The following is a 21,310-nucleotide window of genomic DNA, read 5'->3' on the forward strand; positions in this document are numbered from 1 at the left end:
CTATTTTTTGTTTTTAGAAACATGTAACTCCATAATTGCTCAGAGAACTTCCATTATTAAGAGAATTAGAAATACAATAAGCAATAAATCAAGTAATATGGTTTGCAGTTGCCAAATGACCTACTGACCCCATGGAAAGTCTTTCAACTGTCATGCAACAGCTAACTTCCTCCATCCCCAAATTCCCATCATTTCCTTGTTGACAGAAAGTCTGCTTTCCCCCTCCCCCCCAAAAGAGATTTAATCTCTCTGGGGAGTCTTAATTCCCACACTGGTCCAGATTTGGAGGAGAGGCGTGGTTCCTAAAGTATAAGACTGTGAAAGGGTCAACAGCTGGCAAGAACAAAAAGACTTTATTTAAAAGTAATGCTTGACTTTAGCAGCTGGGAGTTCAGAGAGAAAGGGGGGGACCAGTGATTTTCAGGACTTGCAAGGAAACCACAAGAATTTGGAAGCACTAAAGATTGAGACCACCAAACTAATTTTTGCTCTGGGTTTAAGCTAGAATTTCAAGAGGGGCCTCCAGAAGTGAAGACTTTAGGACTCCAGATCAACAGAGTTTTTGAGCATGTCATTAACTTTAAGGACTTGCTTATAAACCCACTGGAAAAACAACAACAGAATTTCTTTGCTGATGATGCTCCTGACTGTGTCTAGTAGCAACCTATGATTACAGTCCTCCACACGCCACATACTGTAGCAAGGACCAACTTTCTGAAGAAAAATATAGTATACCTTCTCCCCAGCCTTGTATAAAACACAGTGCAATGCGTGCTGGGAATAGGCAGGATATTTGAAATAGAAAACTAAATTATGACAGTGTGGGTGTCATGCTACAATGGGCAAATGGGAGATGTGTTTTGATACCACTTTAAAAGCATGGGGAATCATGCAAGTCTTTCCAAGCAAAATTATTGTCCAGGAGCAGCAAGGTTGCTATATACCAGTGTTTCTCAACCTTGGCAGCTTTAAGATGGATGGACTTCAGCTCCCAGAATTCCCCAGCCAGCAGGGCTGGCTGGGGAATTCTGGGAGTTGAAGTCCACCCATCTTAAAGTTGCCAAGGTTGAGAAACACTGCTATAGACAGACCTGTATCTTCAGTCTGTTCAGCAACGCCCAGCTAACAACACCCAGGACAAGATTTCACTGGAGTTGAAATCTTAGGAAATGTAGTCCCACCACTTCAGGAGGGTGTCAGCTTGAGATAAATTAGTATAACCAAGTGCATTAAGTTACATTTTCCTCCAAATTCTTCTGCCTTCGCTGCCCCCACTGACTTTTCTTTTGTTAAGACCCTTCCTTACTGATAAAAATGAATCCGTAAAGGAAACGCTAGCATAGTGCAAAGCAAAAGTAACACATCCTATTTATTTTCAAGAAAGCCTCTGGGCCACACCTTCACCCCAGCGGTGTTTTTTAAAAATAAAAAAAACGGTAGATGAAGATACTCCAGAGCTTTGTTTCGAAATCTGTCCACCCTTGAAAGGCCAAGGCTGCCTGGAATGGTATATCAAGATTCTCAAGCAAATGGAAGTTTTATCACTGGCCATCTCACTGTGACTGGTGCACAAACCAGTCCTTCTCATTGGAGCCATTTTATGTTGGTGTCCACGAGAGGCTCTCCAAGTTCTTGGTGTGCCACCAGCTGCCTGCTTCTGGCATCAATAACCTTTAAATAACTCATTTAGATAATGCCTACACTTTCCACAACTTGGCGTCTTTGCAATATGTCGAGAAGAACCATCCCCCAACATCTTGGAGATGCCAGGTTGGGATATCCCCTAGCTGAGAAAGAAGTCTACAAGTATAATAATGTTAGAAAGCTGCAAGGCATAAAAAAACAATTAGTCTTATGAAGAATAATGGCCAGATTCACCCAATAAACAAGCCTGGAACCACTTATACAACCTCATTAGAAATCCAAGGAATGTTGACAAGTCGTTTTTACCGAAGAAAGTTAGAAAACCACAACCAAAGAATTTCACCAACTGCTGGGTTTTAAGAACAAGCCTTCTATGAAGAAATAATACTTAAAACCCACCTACATATTTTTCTCTTTTCCGCTCTATGTTAAGGAGTTGCCTGGCCCCTACTTTTGAGTTGGCTGGCCTCTTTCCATTGGTTGTCATGTTGTTTTTCACTGACTGTGTGAGAACAAACTCTCCCTAATAAAATATAGGAGGACCTGCTGAAAACAACCGAAGCAAAAATAAGACGAGGCAAATAAGACGTGAAGAGATACAGTCTCCGGCAGCTTGACCTCAACTCCTGGTACCTTCATAAACACATCCAAGTAGTTTTCTTGGCAACAACAATGGAAGAGCTTCACCACTGCTTTTTCTGGTGATCTCCTATCCAAATACTAACTGGGTCTAACTCCATTTAGATTCTGAGATTAGGTTTGCTACCCAGCTACCTTTGAGTAACCTGACAGAGGTCTTGCATTTTTTAGTTGTTAAATTTCTATAGTTCCCCATCTCGCTGCCATGATTCTGGACAGCTTACAAAATTAGAAATCCAAAAAAACAATGTAGAAAGTTTGCATGAATTAAAAGAGTACCTAAGGCTAAATACACAAGACTTAACCCCAAGCGAGGATTTCAATGAAGAGTTTTAGAACTGGGGTAGTGTAAAGCAGTGTTTCTTAACCTCAACAACTTGAAGATGTGTGGACTTCAGCTCCCAGAATTCCCCAGCCAGCATGTTGAAGTCCACACATCTTCAAGTTGCTGAGGTTGAGAAACATTGGTGTAAAGCAGTGTTGTCCAAACTTGGCCACTTTAAGATGAGTGGACTTCAACTCCCAGAATTCCCCAGCCAGCATGGCTGGCTGCGGAATTCTGGGAGTTGAAGTCCACTCATCTTAAAGTGGCCAAGTTTGGACAACACTGGTGTAAAGGAATGTAGAGTTGACCTTGGGGAAAGTAAGAGAGATCTGTTAAGGAGGGAAGGACGAAACGAGCTGTTAGAGAGACTTGGAGAAGAGATGGCACAGTCCTAAAATAGAGGGAAGTGTGAGAAAGAAACTCAGAATAACTCTGCCTTGATTTTGTTTAGTTTAAGATGGGACAGAGAGAAACTTGGACAGCCTTCCAAGATGTTGTTAATATACCCTACAACAATAAACAGCATCTTGAAAAAGCAGTGATATAGTGCACAGCCCATGTGCAGATGAAGAAAGTTTGGGGAAAGTTTTTAAGAATTGGCACGATTGCACGGGGAAAATTTAAGGACCCCTTTTCACTCTTTCTCATTCCCTCTGGGCAATCTGGGGAGGGGGTGAGGCCATGCACCAGCAAATGCCACTCAGCTGCCAAATGAATCGCACCATTTCCCAGCCTACCCATTTCCATCTTTAAGAGTTCATATAGCAAACTTAATGCGCTGCTGTTTTTCCTTTACACGCTGTAAAGGAACTCCAAGAGACAATGCAGATTCAGTTCAGCTATGTTTATTAGCTACAACCTCTAGCAAGAATCTTCCCAGACTGAAACTCCAGCTCCCAAGCCAGCCAGCCACAACACCATGAATTCCTCAGGGAGGTGCCAGTCTCATCCTCTTGTTGCTCCCACACTCTTCTGGGGAGCTAAGAAAATGTTTATCTCCCTGAGCCTGGCCTTCAGAATCCCATTCCATCACACAAGCAACGCAAGCCGGCAAAAGACTTTGGGCCAGTCTTTCTCTCTCTCTTAACCCAACCCAAGTCACAGGACTATTGTGGTAAGGACAACAGGAGGTGGGAACAGGCTGCCTTGTGTTGTACAAAATAAAGGCAGGATGTAAATCTGATCATCGTCATCCTTTGTGTGATGTGGCTTGTAACGGATGCTCAGGCGTGGGTGGAAGTTGCAGTACAGATGGGTAACAAATTGGGAAAGAGAAAGAAGAAGGGGAATTATGGGACTTTTTTGTTCGCTTTTGTTTTGACAGGCTTGACTCTTGGCAGCTACACAGAGAAGTCCCTGTTGTGTTCTAGGCAGCATTTTTCAGAAGTGGCTTAGGCTGGCCTTCTTGTGTTTTTTTAGATTTTTTTATCCTGCCTTTATTATTTTTATAAATAAGTCAAGGTGGCAAACATACCAAATCCTCCTTCCTCCTCCTATTCTCCCCTCAACAACAACCCTGTGAGGTGAGTTGGGCTGAGAGAGAGGGACTGGCCCAAAGTCACCCAGCCGGCTTCCGTGCCTGAGGCAGAACTATAACTCGGGTTTCCCTGCTCCTAGTCCAGCATCTTAACCAGCAGCCCAAACTGGCCCTTGTTGGGGACTATGTGGGTGTTTTACAAGCTCTCAACACCTCTCTTCTCTATGCAAGAAAGAGAAAAGGCATAAAAGAAAGCCACAGACAGAAGAGACAGCTCCTTCCTTTTCGTTTATTTAAAAAGACAAAAAAAACCCTAGTCCAAATTAAAAACATAGGCTGAAGCACGCTGCGATTCAGTTCATTTCAGATGCAGTGGAAAGTCTGAAGCAATCACCTTGGACTGAAAAACAACATGTTTACATGGGATGTCTGCACAAGGACAACGGCAACACATGAAACAACACAGCCTCAGTGTGCGTGAGCTGCAGTGCTCAGGAAGTACCAGCTGGCTTTCTAGATGCTGTGGAAGATGGAGTCGAGTTTGCATTTCCTAGAATTCAGAGAATTGTTGGAGGGACCCAACACTTGCCCAACTGTCTCTCTTCCGCCATGCTTCTTTTATCACCACCAATCCTGCTATTAAACTAAACTTCTATTATTGGTAATAGAGTTTCCTCTTCAATTACAAAATCCTCCTTGTCCAAGACTTACAATATCCTAAATCGGCTGGTGCAAAATGCAGGGGCACGGGCAATTATGTGCACTCCTCAACCAGCGCACGACACCTCTGCTCCGTGAGCTGCATTGGTTGCTAGTTTGCTCTGGGTTCAATTCAAGGTGGTGGTTATGACCTATAAAGCCCTACATGGCATGGGGCTGGGTTATTTGAAGGACCGCCTCTCCCCAGTTACATCCACCAGCCCCATCAGATCCAGCAGGAAAGGCACATTCTGGGTTCTGTCTATTAAGGGGTGCCATCTGATGGGACCCAGGAGGAGAGCCTTTCCTGCCACCCTGTGGAACATCATCCCCTGAGAGCTGATGTTCCCGCCATGCTTGCTTTCTGAAAGGGACTGAAGATGTGGGTTTGTCATCACGCCTGGAGATCCGGTTATGGTTTGGAGCCTACTAGACCAATGTTTCTTAAACTGTAGTCTCAGGATCCCTGGGGGTCCCCCAAGACCCTCTCAGTGGTCCACAGAATCAACATTATTTGCCAGCCTATGTTGAAAAATAATACAATATTAAAATTCCATCAAACTATCATGAGAAGCGGTGGCAGCAGTGAATGTGTCAATTTTAACTTTTCATAGGTAAATATCAATAAATATAACCCATACAACAAAACACTTTTGGGGTCCTCCATAATTTTTAAAAGTGGGAAGGGGTCCTGAGAGAAAGAAGTTTAAGAAACACAGTGCCAGCTGGTGATATTGATTGGCACATGACTTCACTGGCCTGCTTATTACATATTATGCTTTTCATCTGCTTTTAATTTGGTTTTAACTGGATTATTGTTTTGACTGATATCTGCATTTTGTTTATCGTTTTTTGCACGGCTGTTTTAATTTTGTGAGCCACCCAGAGCCACAAATGTGAGATGCGTGACTATACAAATTGAATAAATAAGTAAATCTTACCCAGTTGTCTTTCTGTACAGCAGAGAGAAGCAACAAAGCGTTAATGTTGTTGCTGTTTTTATGATGTTTGGCAAAAATGTATCACAATCGCTTTTACAGAATTGGGAGCCATGCACATTTTCTAAATGTTTAAGCATAGAAGTGATTCGTTCTAATAAACAAACTCAATTGATAGCATCGGAGAGAAATCAAGGCAACTTTAAGAAAATCAGAGCACCGGGTTGTTAAAATCTAGATTTTAAGCACTACGGACCATCCCGGTTTAGAACAAATTTCTTTCTGAATTCAGCTATTGTCCCTAGTAAAATTCCTGAGCTAATTCTTACACATGTACAAAACACCTATGTTTTATTGTTTTCCATCCTAGTTTGTCAATAAATAATATTTCCAAGTGCCCTCCTATGATGGACAATAATAACAAGAGAGAGATTGGATTCACACCTCATGCTAAGCCATAGTTTGCTTATTGATGGCTTGCTGGATCATTGGCTGAGTTTATAACACATGCTAATCCACAAACTCTGATTTGCACATCATAGTGGCTGACAGATTCATATAATATGTTAAATTAAAATGTAGCAAAATACATGATGGGCTTACCACAGAGAGAGAGAAAAAAGGACCTTTTTCTTGCCAGGAGCACACCTGGAAAAAAAAAAAACCAGGTGCTTTTAAAGGCATAAAAACATGTAAAAACTTGTTTGTTATTGCAGACTACAGCTTCAAAGAACAGGTGTGACAGAACAAACAAATTGTTTTTTTAATGCATGGGCTTTCACAATATCTTGGAAGTGCTACAGGAAATGGTGGCGAAGTGTCAGATGAAGGTGAAATTCACTTTCCCCTCTAGGAAGAATGGAGGGAAATGGCATTAATTACACCAGATGCAAATCAAACAAGGCAAGCCCGTTCAAAGAAATAACTCTGACGGATTGTGGGGTGAAGGCATTTTTTTTATTTTATTTTATTTTATTTTATTTTATTTTATTTTTTCTTTTGCTCCTGTTCCAACAGGCATGGAGTTCAATAGCCTAGGATGACCCAGGCTCCAGATTTTCAATATAGCCACAATAAACACATTTTCCTGGGAAGTAGCACTAAAAGACATCTAGGGCAGTGTTTCTCAACCTCTGCAACTTCAAGATGGGTGGACTTGAACTCCCAGAATTCCCCAGCCAGCATGGCTGGCTGGGGAATTCTGGGAGTTGAAGTCCACCCATCTTGAAGCTGCAGAGGTTGAGAAACCCTGGTCTAGGGGCTTGCTTTTGAGAAAATAAATGAATAGTATAACCTGGCGTAGGTGCATCTACGCTTACCTACAACCTGTAATGCTCGCATGTTGGACCCATTGCAGGAAAAGCCCACTGACTGTTGCACATCACTTCAGACGCATTCCTTACAGTCTTGCGCGAATCCAGAAGGCCTCCATTTGCCTGAACTTCTAAACTACCGACCTTCCTAACTGCAGAACCGCATTAAAAAATCTCAATATGGCAGCGAATATTGCAATAAAATGAGAATGCCTGTTTTCCACCCTTTGGGGCCACCCTTGAAACTGTTCAGAAGGAGAGAAACAAGGCAAAGGATATTGTCGGGGGAAAGGTAAAGGAAACGGGAGGCTTTATTCAGAGCAGGGTGGGAAGAATAGCCCTGCAAGGGTGTTCCCTGCTGCAGAAATTGTTAAAAAAAAAAAAAACCCTTCCCTTCCTCGTAGACTACCTTCGCGAGTCTCAAAAAGCTAAACAGGGTTGGGCCTGGTGGGGACTTGGATGGGAGACCATTAGGGAATCCTCCTCCTGTGGGCTAGGCTGGGAAGTTGAAAAACACCCCAGAAAAGCATGAAAGCAAACCACTTTTGTACCGTTGCCAAAAACCAAAAATGGACAGAGTTACCGGAAACTTGACTTCAAGGAACTTTTACTTTTACCTGCAAGAGATCTGCGCCGAAATGGCAAACTTCCAGCTTTTGCTCACACCGATGTCCCTTTGGATCAAAGGTCCTTTATATTTACAAATGAGGATATCCAATTGGGCTTGCTCCGCTGTGATCATTCATCCCATATACCTCTTCGCTTACTAATTTTTGTTTTAGTTTGTTTTTTTTATATTTATACATTTTAATGTATTGATTGTTTTTAATGTATTAATTGATTGTTTTTTTAACCCTGTAGTACTCTGCCCAGAGTCGCTTGGAAAAAGGGAGATGGGCAGCTAATAAACTGTGAAAATAAATAAATCAAAATATACACATTTACTTTGGAGGAAGAAAATATTAAAAATGGCCGCTTCTCTCTAATAATCCCCCAGATCAAGAAGCCCTTTCCAGATGAATCAGTACTGCTTCAATAGACCACATTGTACCAAACTCTCCTTAACTGTGAGTAGGTTCACACAATGCATTAACTAAATAGGATGCTTAAAGGCTGTACAATACAATCTGAGACCACCGCCAGAGGCCTCTGCAGGAAGTGTCAAAAAAGTCAAGATGGCAGCTGTGACTGTGCAACAAAGCCCATGCCCCTTTGACCTGTGTGGTAAAGCAGAGTGGGCTTCCACTGCATGATTTCAACCACCGTCTTTATTTTTCTGACATCTCCCTGCAGACGCGCCTGCCACCAGCACCGAAAATCAACACCATGTCATATATTCCATACATCCCAGAGCAAAGTTCACAATATTTGTGGCTTCTATCACCTCCCATTCCCTGCTACAGGGAGCCATAACTAAATTGAGGAGCACAGCATATGAGCCCTAGAAGTCCACGTGTGGCAGTTCAAAGGATTTCAGAAGGACTTCTGTCCAAGGGGACTGTCAGTCTGAATGAGACTAATACTGACCAATGGTTTCCTGCAGGGTAAAGCAATTTCATCATTAACTCAAACTTAACAAAGCTGCAACTTTGCTTGTATGCCAAAGAAACTGGAAGATAATGGTGCCATCTGGTGGTACTTGCCATTAAATGTGGCATATCCTGTGTAAAGGACAAAATCATCTCCACCAACATGACAGAGTTGAAGTTCACTTAATGCTGCTGGGAGTCATAAATTGCTAACAGGTCAAGACAAACAGGCAGCCCTAAACCATGGCTGGGTTGAATTAAACTTAAATATGAGTACAGCCCTCTGGCTTAAGTCTCAGTGGGATGTAAAAACTCAGCCAATGATGGTTGTTCCATAAATCTTAGTTAAGCAAATCACAGCTTTGTGCCTGAGCAGATTGAATGAAGCAATATAGGATACAGAGTGGTAACTAAAGGCCCTAAGAATAAACTTTCAAAGTACTGCTGCTTGACTTCTATATTTGCCAGAGAGTTATAGAGAGGCATGTTAGAAACTGTGACACTTTATGAAAGTGAAGGTGGGACTTTGAAGAAGCAGGATAGGAAGAGTATTGACACTTCTGAACAATGATATTGGAGAAGATTCCTGAGAATACCATGGACAGCCAAGAAAACACAAATGGATCATCAAACAAATCAACCCAGAGTTCTCACTCGAGGCACAAATGACCAGGCTCAAATTATCCTACTTCGGACACATTATGCGAAGACCCAGCTCTCTGGAGGAGGTTCTAATGCTGGGAAAGGAAGAAAGAGAAGGGGAGGATGGCCTGCAGCAAGGGGGATGGACTCAGTTACAGTGGTGATGGGGGAGCCATTGGAAGAGCTGAAGGACCAGGTGAGGGACAGATCACCATGAAGGAAACCTAACAATGTGGTCACCAAGAGTTGACAACCCCTTGATGGCACAGAATCACAATCAATGTTAGAAGCACATCTGGGTGCCCAGAGAGGGTTAGCATGCATGGAACCTAAACATTATCTTCATTATAGTTAATTCTTTGAAAGTGTCTGGAATAAAGAAGGAAGAAGCATTACAAACAAGACTTTTCAAAATTTATGACAAGAAAAATCTGTGCCAAAGCACTGTGGCAACCACTCTGCCAATTATCTGTTTGCTTATTCATCCAATTTATATCCCACTTTTATTTTTGTACAATTCTAGGCAGCATACGTAACGCTCCCACCTATTTTCCCCACAACAATGACAACCTTGTTTCATGAGAGAGGGTGACCAGTCCCTTTGCTTGCACTCCTGGACTTGGCTTCTCTAGATGTTCTCAAAACCACTCCGACCTGCAGCCAGAAGCAGACAATATCATCTGACTCTCAGCTTGTTTACCGAAGCTGTATTAAGGGCATAGCTGAATATTAGGCTCATGGTTCCCCAGCGGCTAATAAATCATCCCAAAATTAAACAGCTCTGCATTGGTCATTTCCCCAAGGTGGAAATGTGAGGCCAATTTTCGCCAACAACTCCCATCGTCCCCAGCCAGACAGGGATAATAGTAGCCTGAGGGCAAGGTTGGGGAAAGGAGTCTGGGTTTATGCTAGTGGGTCAATCTATCTGAAGAGTTCCAGATTGGAAAAGAATAACATAGCCTCCATTGGCCTTCCTTGGTCTGGGGCCATCCAGATGTGTTAGAATTACAATTCCCAGAGTTGGGGAAGGGTGATCTATACTAATCCAAATCACCCAGCAAACTGAATCCATGAAAAAGCCAATCTCAGCCATGATCCAGGACCAGGAGTGACCTAACCTGCTCCAGGAGCAGCAAGGCCATCTAAAGCCAAACCATGCTCAACACAGCCACACTTTTCTAATTAATTCAATCAGTTGGTCTCACTTGATACACTAAACCAGTCTTTCTCAACCCTGGCAACTTTAAGCAATGTGGACATCAACTCCACGAATTCTGGGAGGTGAGGGCCAACAATCCAATTGATTGAATTAATTGGAAACACTGCACTAAGCTATAAACTAACCACACAATGCAGTCAGTTAAAATGTGGTTAGCAAACCCCTTCCCAAGAAAGCAACCTGGCCAGTGAGCAGACACAAATCTGACTTGATGCGTGGATAGCCACTCATAAGCAACATGATTAGGAAACAAACTTGAGATAGTCACATGCATGCCAGCAAAGAGAAAGCATATGGAACCCATGCCAGTTTCAGAAACAATCTAGACCAGGGTTTCTCAACCTTGGCAGCTTTCAGATGGGTGGACTTCAACTCCTAGAATTCCCCAGCCAGCCTTGCTGGCTGGGGAATTCTGGGAATTGAAGTCCACCCATCTGAAAGTTGCCAAGGTTGAGAAACCCTGGTCTAGAGTCAAGCACTGGAGTTTTGGCAATTTCAAGACCACGCCTTGTTTATCAAGAGCAGAAGCTGCTTCATGGACTATATCTAATATTACCATTTGCTTTTTCAGCCAGCATCTCTAGAACCACATCTAGGCTCTAATTATATCAATCTTGGCCATCTAAAGGCAGTTCCTCTTGAGAGCCACTTTACTTAAGAGAAAGCCTACTCCTCAGGTGGAAGACCATTTCTCCACTGGTCTTCCACCTTCTTCCATCAGCTTTAGTTGGCTAATGCTTCAGCCTCGGCCTCTTAACCCAACATGGGTCCTTTCCTAGTGGGACTTTCTGGATTCCAATTGTGAGTTGCCTGAAGGCAACGGCTTCTCCAGGAACGCAAGTCAGGATGGGTGGTCAGACTGAAACCCTGATTGGTCCTCCCACAAAGTTTCCTGCAGCAGAAGCAAGAGAGATTTTTAGTTTATTTATTAAGTCTAAACCTGCAGTCCTGAGGCTATTTATGTAATGGTAAAAACCATCTTAACTGACCCTCTGAGGGTACTCTTACTATTTCTGTGCCTAAATTATGCTTACATTTAGGTGGGTGAGGGTGGAGGTTTGGTTAGTTTTTCTGTTGTTTTCTCCCCCTGCCCACTTCCTAGGGGTTTCCCCCCCACCCTTTTGCAGTTTTTCTTCTCTAGGTAGTTTAAACTACACCTTTTTTTAAAAAACTATTTTTCCTCATTAAATAGACCTTTCGGTAGAATATATTAAGGTTCTTTTTTAAAAATATTTTTATGTAATATTGTTTTACAAAGGAAGAGTTTATACATAACTGTCATGGGGTGCCCTTGAAGAACATCCAGAAGCTTCAGCTGGTGCTGAATTGGCAGTGTGGACAGTTCTGTGCGCTCCTAGAAGAGCACATATGACACCTCAGCTCCACGAGCTGCATTAGTTGCCAGTTTGCTTCTGGGTCCAATTCAAGGTGCTGGTTTTGACCTTTAAAGCCCTACATGGCCTGGGACCAGGTTATCTGAGGGACCATCTCTTCCCGGTTACATCTACCCATACCATCAGATCCAAGAGAAAAGGCATGCTGCAAGTCCCATCTGCCAAGGAGCAACATCTGGTGGGACCCAGGAGACACACCTTTTTGCTATAGCCCCTGCCCTCTGGAACATTATCCCTCCCAAGGTGAGGTTAGATGCCAGCCTTCTGGAAAGCCTTGAAAACATGGTTCTTCCATCAACTCTGGGGATCCCATGGCGAGTCTGCAAAGTGGTTGTAGGAGGCTAAATGATGGTTGTTCTCCTGCTATCTTGGGGTTCTTTGATGCTTTTATTCTTGTATGTTTTTTATGTTTTATATTTGTTTTTATTTATGGTTGGTGTCTTTTTATATTGTGATATGGTTTTAAGCGTTATTCTGCTTGTAAGCCACCCAAAGTCACTTTCTGGGAGATGGGCGGCTATACAAATTTGCTAAATAAATAAATACATTACATACATAACATTGCAAACTTTTTAAAAGAAATGCTAATTGTAAAATGTTAACAAATTAATGAGAGATTACATTAAACGTTAATTAAAACATTAATTAATATTAATGTTTTAATTTCTATTCATCCAAATAGGTGGGTAAATGAAGGTGGTATTCAGTTTACTTATTTAACCTGCTTACAAAGTTAACTTATTTTTTTGGTTTGCACAATATGCTAAACCTTAAACCAAACCAAGGGGCTGGGTTCACACAATATACTTCAGCCACAAAAAAACTAACCAAGCTTAAAACCAACCAAGCTTGGAAAAATGCAAGTGCCAAGTTCTGGTTATTGCATGAATGCAGCCTGATTTAAAGAATTACGCCAAGAGTTCGAATGATTGGAAGGATCTGAAGGAAGAACAGAGCTACCTTGTTGTTTCTGCCCAATCTCTATGTTCCCCCCTAGGTAAACCAGACCATGAAATCAACTCCACAGGAAAGCTAAAACTACTTTTATTGAGACTGGCTATAATAACAGACTCTTGCAAGTCGGATTGTGATGGACCTCCTCCTCCTCCTCCTTATATTCCAGTGAATTAGGGAGGCATCTGCCTGATCTACTTCTGAATGTTACCTTGTTGCTCTGGACTTAAAAATACTTCAGCCCTTTTTGCTTAGCTAAAGGATCCTGCTTATCTCCGTCAAGGTCCCCTTCAGCAGGTCTAACTCAGCAGGTCTACTTCAGCTATCCCCAATGAGGTGTCATCTACATTTTGGGTGGATCGCAGTTCACCTTCTTCCCAGCCAATATGTGGCCAGGGTGATGGGGCCTGCAATCCAACCCATTTGGACCACACTAGGTAGGGAAAAGGTTGCTCTCTCTAAATACAGTAAGTTTATCTAAATCTGCCTTCACACCATGCTAGTAAACCACATCTGGTTGAGTTCCCACAATGCATGATGCGACCAGCAAGCAAATCACATGGAGCTCCTAAATGAAAAGGGGGGTGTAAATCAAATAAATAAAGTATGGCTTAGCCAGCTGAGTAAACACAGTCTTCCTAACTGTAAAATATTCCCCTCAATTTACCAGAGCCACCAGATTGGGACTGCAGAAATCCAAATGACAAGTAGAGGACAGCAAAGAGTGAGAACTTTTGGCACTCCTTGCTCCCGCTTGGTTTCTGCAGCCCAGAGCCAAAGTGCGGAGTGGTGAAGGCAGTGACTCAGCGCCAGGAAGACCCAGATTCAAATCCACCCTCACCCACAGAAGCTCCCTGAGTAACTTTGGGCTATTTACACTCTCTTAGCCCAACCTTCCTCACAGGACAGTTGTTGTGAGGGAAAATAGCAATCCTTCAACCTCCCAAAGGAAACCCACTTCATTGCCAAACAGTTCACATCATTAAGAAGTTTCTTCTAATGTTTATCCCATGTCTAATTGAACAAATCCACCCAGAGTTCTCACTTGAGGCACAAATGACCTGGCTTAAATTATTCTATTTTGGACACGTTATGGGAAGACCTACCTCTCTAGAAAAGGCTCTAATGCTGGGAAAGGTGGAAGGAAAGAGAAGAGAACAGCCAGCAGCAAGATGGATGGATTCTGTCACAGTGGTGATGGGGGCACCATTGGAAGACCTGAAGGACCAGGTTAGGAACAGATGGTCATGAAAAAGGTCTATCCATGCAGTCTCCAACTGATGGTACACCTAACTATCTTGGACACATTATGTAAAGACCCAGCTCTTTGGAGAAGTCTATAATGCCAGAAAAGATGGAAGGAAAGAGAAGAAGAGGACGACCAGCAGGAAAGTAGATGGACTCAGTTACAGTGGCAATGAATGCACTGTTGGGAGACTTAAAAGAACAGGTTAGGGATAGATTGTCATGGACAAAATCTATCTATGTGGTCACTAGGGGTCAAAAATGACTTGATGGCACAAAATCAATCAATACATTCCCTGTAATTTTTAACCATGGGCTCTGGTCATAGAACACAGTGGATCCCAAACTAACCAACCACATTTTAGTCCAGCATGTTGTAGATGCCAGCTTTTTTGATTAGCTTATGGCTTGCTGTATCATGTGAACCCTGAAAACCTGACAACTGATTAAACCATGGCTATCTTAACAGTAATGAGAAAACTTTGCCAAATAACCTTTGGATCTGGTCTTACCTCCTGGAGTAGCAGAGTATGAACTCTTTCTCCCCAGGTTATGAAAAGTGCAAAGGTGTTAGGCTCTCATTTCACCCCATAAAAATGCCAAACTCAGGGCTGGCTTTAGGGGTCTATGGGACTATCCCAGGGGTTGATATTGTTGTTATTATTTGTAGTTCAAGTAGCATTTATTAAATTATTTTCATATAATCAATGTTGGAGGATTGATGAGCAATCTGAAACTTCATGAAGGGGTCTGATGAGTTGGGGGACCCCTGGGCTAAAGCATGGGGGGTACCAAGGCTGCCCCTCTTTCCAAATCACCCAAAAAATCCAAATCTTCCCATCAGCAGGAGGAGGCGCCATCAGTCAATGGGGCCTTGGGCGCCATCTTACCTTGAGCCAACACTGGCCAAACTCCTGCCCAAATCAGGGACATTTTGGATCCTGTCTTGCTCACGCTCACTATGCAAAGCCCGCTGTGACCTTTCTGCCCATGATAGAAGCTATGGACCCCTAAACGCAATCTTTCAAGCATTTGAACTATCTCCTTCCCTTCTCCAAGTCATACTGTACCAACTTTCACTCATTCCTCGTGGAACCTTTAAAATGATCTCTTCCCACTGACCAACTGGAGCAGAATCTGCCTGCTTAGGCAATGCTGGGAATTCAAAGTCTCACTCCAGAATTAGCCTGACCAGGTTTAGGCAGAAATCTGTGTCAGTTCACCACCCTTGTGGGGGCCAATTCCAGAGCAGGAGGTTGACTGGGACGTTGAAAAAGTTCTGTGAAAGAAGGAAACAATAAACTCCTTTCTGCAACTGCAACTCACGCTCTCTAAATGCCACTCTGGAGTCTTGAGAGTTCACCAGAACGGGCATGGGATTTGGGCAATCTTTAGTTAGTTGATCTCAAAAATCTAAGCCACACCAGATTTGGTTAGTGTTTGGGTGGGACATCACCAGGAAACCCTAGGTTAAGTTGGAAAGTCAAAGAAACACCCATGAAAAAGTCAATGCCAAACTACTTCTGTACGGCAGCCAAGAAAATATCATGGGCATGTTAACGTGAAGATGTTCCTTTTGGCCCACGGCTTATCCATGTTGGTTGAATAAATCCCAGCTGGATGGTTTCATTCAACATGCTAAGCCATAAACCATGGTTTACATCATGTTGCAGTTACATCATGCTTCGGACCCGCTTGGTAAAAGAGCTCCGATTAGTGGGGTCCAGAAGGTGGCCTTCTCTGCTGTAGCCCCCGACCTTTGGAATATCTTGCCCCCGGAGGTGAGATTGGCCCCTTCATTCCTGGCCTTCTGGAGAGATCTGAAGACCTGGCTCTGCCACTTGGCCTCGGGTGGGGAGGGAAGTCACCAAGTGTGGGGATGGCTGGCCCCTTAGAGGCCTGTTGTCTGCAGCCTCTTGGACTTTTTTGAGCAATGTTTTGTATAGTTGTTATGTTTTATATATTTATTGTTTTAATGGATTTTGTGAGCCACCCAGAGTCCCCCATTAGGGGGAGATGGGTGGAGATGAATTTAATAAATAAATAAATACAAACCGCAATGTCTGAGGTCATGTAACACATTGAGCCAAAATGAAACCAAGTGTGACTAACATTTACTATGCTGCATTTAACTTAGCATCCTTAAATTCAAGGACTGAACTGAAGGAGATAACTCACTTTGTCACTACTTTATTGCACTGGCCGATTCACCCATCATGCAAAGCCATGGCTTATTTTAATAACTCTCTGTTGAATAACCCATAATGGAGAGATTCAGACAAAATGCTAAGTCATAAGCCCTGGTTTAGAAAGCAAAATGTTCCAGGTCATACATTACATTAAGCCATAATGTGTGGTTTTTTGGCTTAACATGCTGTATGCATTCAGCCACTGTGGGTTTGTAAACTATGGTTTATGGCTTCTCCCATTGTGGAAAGCCAGACAACTGTGGTTAACCCAACTACACCTTAACTCAATGTGTGAAGTCAGTCACTAACGCACTTGGAAAAAAAAAACAAATGAAATAAACCAGGACTTCCCAAATGGGTAAGTTTCAATTCCCAGAATTCTCAGCAATGCCCATGCTACAGGGGAATTCTGGGAGCTGAAATCCACACATCAGGAAATTGCCAAGGTTGAAAAACACTGAAATAAATGGAAGGCAGAATTTTCTGCCTTTTAATGACGGGGTTAAGGATCCCAGCGGTGGATTGCACAAAGGACCCCGAACTCCACTTCGAAGCACAAAATTGGTGCCCCACAATTCTCAGCAAAGGCACTGAGATGGGTGAAGCAAAGGAATCAGAAGCAAACAGCTGCTCGGGTTCTGTTCCCCCAGTCTGGAAATGCATCAAGGGTGTGTGGAAGGATAAGGCTTGACACTCAAAAGCACTGCCAAACGCACGAGGGCAGAAACCTTCCAGAATTCCCAAAGCTCAGCTTTCCTCCATCTAGCGTTCCTCACCTCCCCGATCTGTTGGGACTTCAAATCCCAGCATCCTGAGCCATCGTGGCCTTCTGCCTGGGAATTCTGGGAATTCCAATGCCAACCCATTTGGAGGGTAGGAGGCTTCCGAAGGCTGCGCCAAAGATAATACGCTCCCCAGAGCAGCGTCCAGCCACACCGAATTTCCGATGAATGGAACAAATGAATCACGCTGAAGAAGTGCAAAGCATTCAAGAACAAACAGAAAAATGACATTCTTCTCCCTGAAATGGAGCCGCCTGTAGTCCAGCTTACAACAGAGACGGGGCAGGAAAGAAGTGATCCAAAATATTCAGCGTTTATTTTGCTTTAGAGGGACTAGAAGGCAGGGAACGAGAGAGACAGTGCGTGAGCCAGCGAGAATGAATAACAGTAGCTTTGTGTGCATGTGCGTGCACGCGCACGGGGGCAGATCGCGCTGAAAGAAAAAACAGACTGGAGTTATTTGCTCTGCCAGGACCCAGGTCACACGGAATTGACATTCCTTCTTCCATCTCCTTTGAAATGCGACAAATTCCGTACCGTAAGCATCGCCCTTCTTTTCCGAAAAGCTCCACAAAGCTCCTGGCAATCGGAATGCAAGTTTGTGTTTCTTTCAACCCAGCTTTTTCCGAAGGCTTTCCTGCGTAGATATTTTCTTCGGGGAGGAAAGACCGAAAAAGGCGGAGGGGGGAGGAAGAGGCCATGAGAACCACCAGAGACTCTAAACTAAATTCTGGCCCTGCCAGGGTGCCATGCAACATCTCAGAAACCAACCCTAGGGTGAAAACTGGAGGGGAGACCAGTGTGGAGCAATTATGGAGGGGAGAAGTTTGCTTGGCCAGATCTCTCTCACTCACAGAGCGGGCTTTCAAGCTATCCCAAACACGCGATCCAGCAGAGGAAGAGCAAAATGTATGTTGTGCTAAAGGCATTTGCTTTGTACCTTCAATGTCAACTGTGCCCAGAATCTGGAGAGCATCTTTTGGCTATCAGCAGTCAGCCGGTCCACTCCCAAGGTGCCGATGCCCCCAAAGGCAAATGAATGAGGACGCGCTTCTCGCCATCCAGGATGTCTTCTATCAGTCTGGCTTCTCCTTCTCTTTTCTTCTGGACAAGTCAGAAGGTGCTCTTTGAAGGAAGCCAAGGCAGATTCACCCACCACTTTGATGTTCTAAGAATGTCCCTGAGACCTAAGCTGGTAGATTTATTCATCCCATTGCCCATTTAGTTGAACCCAATTTTAAAAGTGAGCCAGGGCAGGGTGTTTATGTGTAAGGTATCTGTGGACGCGTTAGAGCAGTGTTGTCCAAACTTGGCCACTTTAAGATGAGTGGACATGCTGGCTGGGGAATTCTGGGAGTTGAAGTCCACTCATCTTAAAGTGGCCAAGTTTGGACAACATTGCATTAGAGGCTTAAAAAATAGCTGCAAAGAGATGAGGTTGAGCAAGACATCTGAAGGGGCTGATTCTATCTAACGCAGCTTCATAGGCTGGGTTCACACCACACACTTAGCCTGGTCCCTGAATTCACCCATGTTCTTGGATTACACATGACCCTGGACCCTGAACCAAGCAGACCAGGATCACCCAACACCAAACATATACACACAAGCCTCCATCACAAGTTAAAACTAACTAATTATTAATGTAGCTGTCAAGTTTGTACTGGCCTGTCTTTGACCATTCCCACAACGTCTGCGGATAGGAGCGCTCCATCTTCCTATCCTGGATCCTTTTGCTCCAAAGTTGGACCTGGGAGAGATGTAAGTTCCTGTTCTTACAACCAAGAAAGGACTGGGAAACAAGGTTTAACCCACTTGGGTTCACACATTTATGTCTTAGATTTATAACCCTTTCGTTTAGCAGCTCAGGACACAATATCTAACACTTCCTCCTCCCATGTTTTCCCACAGCCACAACCCTGTGGGCAGGCTGGGCTTAATTAACCGGCTTCAGCTGAGTTTCCTGCAGTTGTCTGTGTGCAATTCTTGTGCTTTAGCTACAGAAGAGAAGGGAGCTCTCTGGCATCAAACTCTATGAGCTGCAATCGTGGCTGGGTTCATATATTGCACCAAGCCATGTTTGTACAATCATGGCTTATTTAATTAATCACAGTTGACTGAATTCACCCAGCATGCTAAACTCTTAATTAAACTGTAATAGCTGGTTTATCAGGCCTGTTACAAACCTATCAGCTACATTTGCATAGCATGCTATGTTTGGTTAAAAAAAATTTTTAAGATTTTTTTTATCCCCCCTTCCTTATTTTTATAAATAACTCAAGGTGGCGAATATATCTAATCCTCCTCCTGTTTCCCCCACAACAACCCTGTGAGGTGAGTTGGAGTGAGAGAGGGGGCCTGGCCCAAAGTCACCCAGCCAGCTTTATAAACCTTCATTAGCTTTTTGATGGCTTACCACGTTGCCCAAACTTAGCCTCTTTGGTTGGTTGATGGCTCCAAAAACTGAGCAAACTCAGAAAATGGATTAATTTAGTAATCACTGTAAAGAGACTGTATGAAAACAGCCACTGGGCCATGCCCTAGTTAGGAGTGATTCTGGCTTAGTGCAATGCGTAAGTGTCCGGTACCCTTCATGATGACATTGTGTACCTGATGATGTCATGATGCCCGTGATGTCATTGGGCACTCACAGACCCTCCCCTGTAGATACTCGTTGCCATGGAGATCCCCAGGGGCACGTGACATCCCAAACATCATGACATCATGGTGCAAATAAGGCAACTTGCATAATCGGTTCAATCTGTACAACGAACCACAATGCCCACGGTGCAACTGTGGTTCTTTTTACGGGACACCTGTGCTCCAACCAATCTATCTGTCAATAAAGTGTAACCAACCCAGGATGTTGCAAATAGAAATAGAAGCTGAGAGCCAGGGCAGCAAAGCAGTTCAGATCTTGGAGGAGCACTCTAATCTCCCCCGGGGGGTGTGGGCCAGTCCCTCTCTCAGCCAGACTTACCTCGCAGGGCTGTTGTCATAAGGCAAAAGGCAGCGCTACGTACGCAGCCTTGAGCTCCTAACTAGGAAACAGGGTATCAAATAAATAAATAACAATAAGAAAATCGCTTTATACCATTTCCTAATCCAATACATGTAAAGAACAGTCTTTCTTGCTACGCTTTTCTCTCCAGTTAGTTGGAGAAGTTACTCATTTTCACCTCCTCCTCTCGTCCAAGAGAACCTTTTCAAGCAAGGACCATCGATTCCTACTCTTGCTCCCCTGAAGGAACAGAGGAGGGGTTCATATTCCAGCCCGCAAGCGCATGGGAACTTCTCACCATAGTCTTCCACAGGGCAAGGATCCTCAGCAGGGTTTCCTAGTCATGCTTCGGGACAGCCATGACTGGAGGGACAACCTGCCCCATAACAGGTCATAACAGTGGAATAGCGAATGAGATCTCAAAGTCTTCCTGCCATAGAGTGCGGATTGCCAACGAGCTCTGACCCTACGATCCGTCTTACAGTTTTGGAGACCATCTTGAAGAAGGCAACACGTCTTCCTTCTTGCAGCATATCCCTCAAGAGATGGGGAAGGAGGGTCGGTCCCTGCCCCAGAGAGCCATGGCTGATAGGTATGACTACGCTGAGCTGGATGAATCCAGTATCAGGCACTTTTGCCCTTTCCTGCGATCTCTGGCACCACAAGCAAGCGAATGGTGATGTTCCCTCCCTCCTTCTACTTTCTCCAGGACCCACCAGGAAAAGATCCAGCTTTAGATGATGAATCCAAGAAGCGAGACATCTCTGTGCATATACACAGCAGGGGGATTGGGAGGGAAGGTCAAAAAGAGTCAAGATGGCAGCCACCACAGCTCAATCAAAGCCTCTCCCCATTTTTATGGGTTTCCCCCACGCAACACATGCAAACACAGGTCAGAGTTTGGGGGTGTGCAACTGCGGCCACCATCTTGACAATTTTGACTCTCAGCCTGCAGATGTCCCTGATCTACCATTTCTCTCAACGCAGAGGAAACACAGAAGCCCCATGTAATAAAAGCTAAGAGATAAGGTTTCCTGAAATGCAGCTTCCCAGGAAGACCACAGCTTTTACCCCAGTAAGTTTGCTTTTAGAAAAATCTTGACTTTGCTCTAACTACAATGAAAACAATATTCATCACAAACTGGACCCCCCCCTTTTTTTTTTAATGCAAATACAACATGTTAATATTGAGAACAGTTTGAGGCAAAAAGAATGCTAAAGCAACATTTATTAAACCCTGGATTATCAAATAAATCAGTTCATAGATTATACTAAATCCAAATGAGTAGATTCACATGTCTTGTTAGATCAAAACAAACT

General features: G+C 43.7%; 1 protein-coding gene across 2 annotated transcripts in view; it reads right to left on the bottom strand.

The window, feature by feature from the left end:
- The window catches only part of COL8A2 (collagen type VIII alpha 2 chain), a 163,797-nt gene that overhangs the window by 137,169 nt on the left and 5,318 nt on the right, over positions 1 to 21,310 (bottom strand). The window contains exon 2 of one of the 2 annotated variants that reach the window (XM_088140248.1): positions 6,326 to 6,370. The exons of the other annotated variant lie outside the window; for it this stretch is intronic. The gene's annotated coding sequence lies outside the window, so the exon portion shown is untranslated. The remainder of the gene's footprint in view (positions 1 to 6,325; positions 6,371 to 21,310) is intronic. 2 annotated transcript variants of the gene reach the window in all.

The sequence above is a fragment of the Python bivittatus genome, unplaced genomic scaffold (assembly GCF_059951505.1).
Source record: "Python bivittatus isolate LINGU-HERP-01145 unplaced genomic scaffold, Pbiv_v1 ctg000260_np1212, whole genome shotgun sequence".
In the NCBI taxonomy this organism is placed as follows: domain Eukaryota; kingdom Metazoa; phylum Chordata; class Lepidosauria; order Squamata; family Pythonidae; genus Python; species Python bivittatus.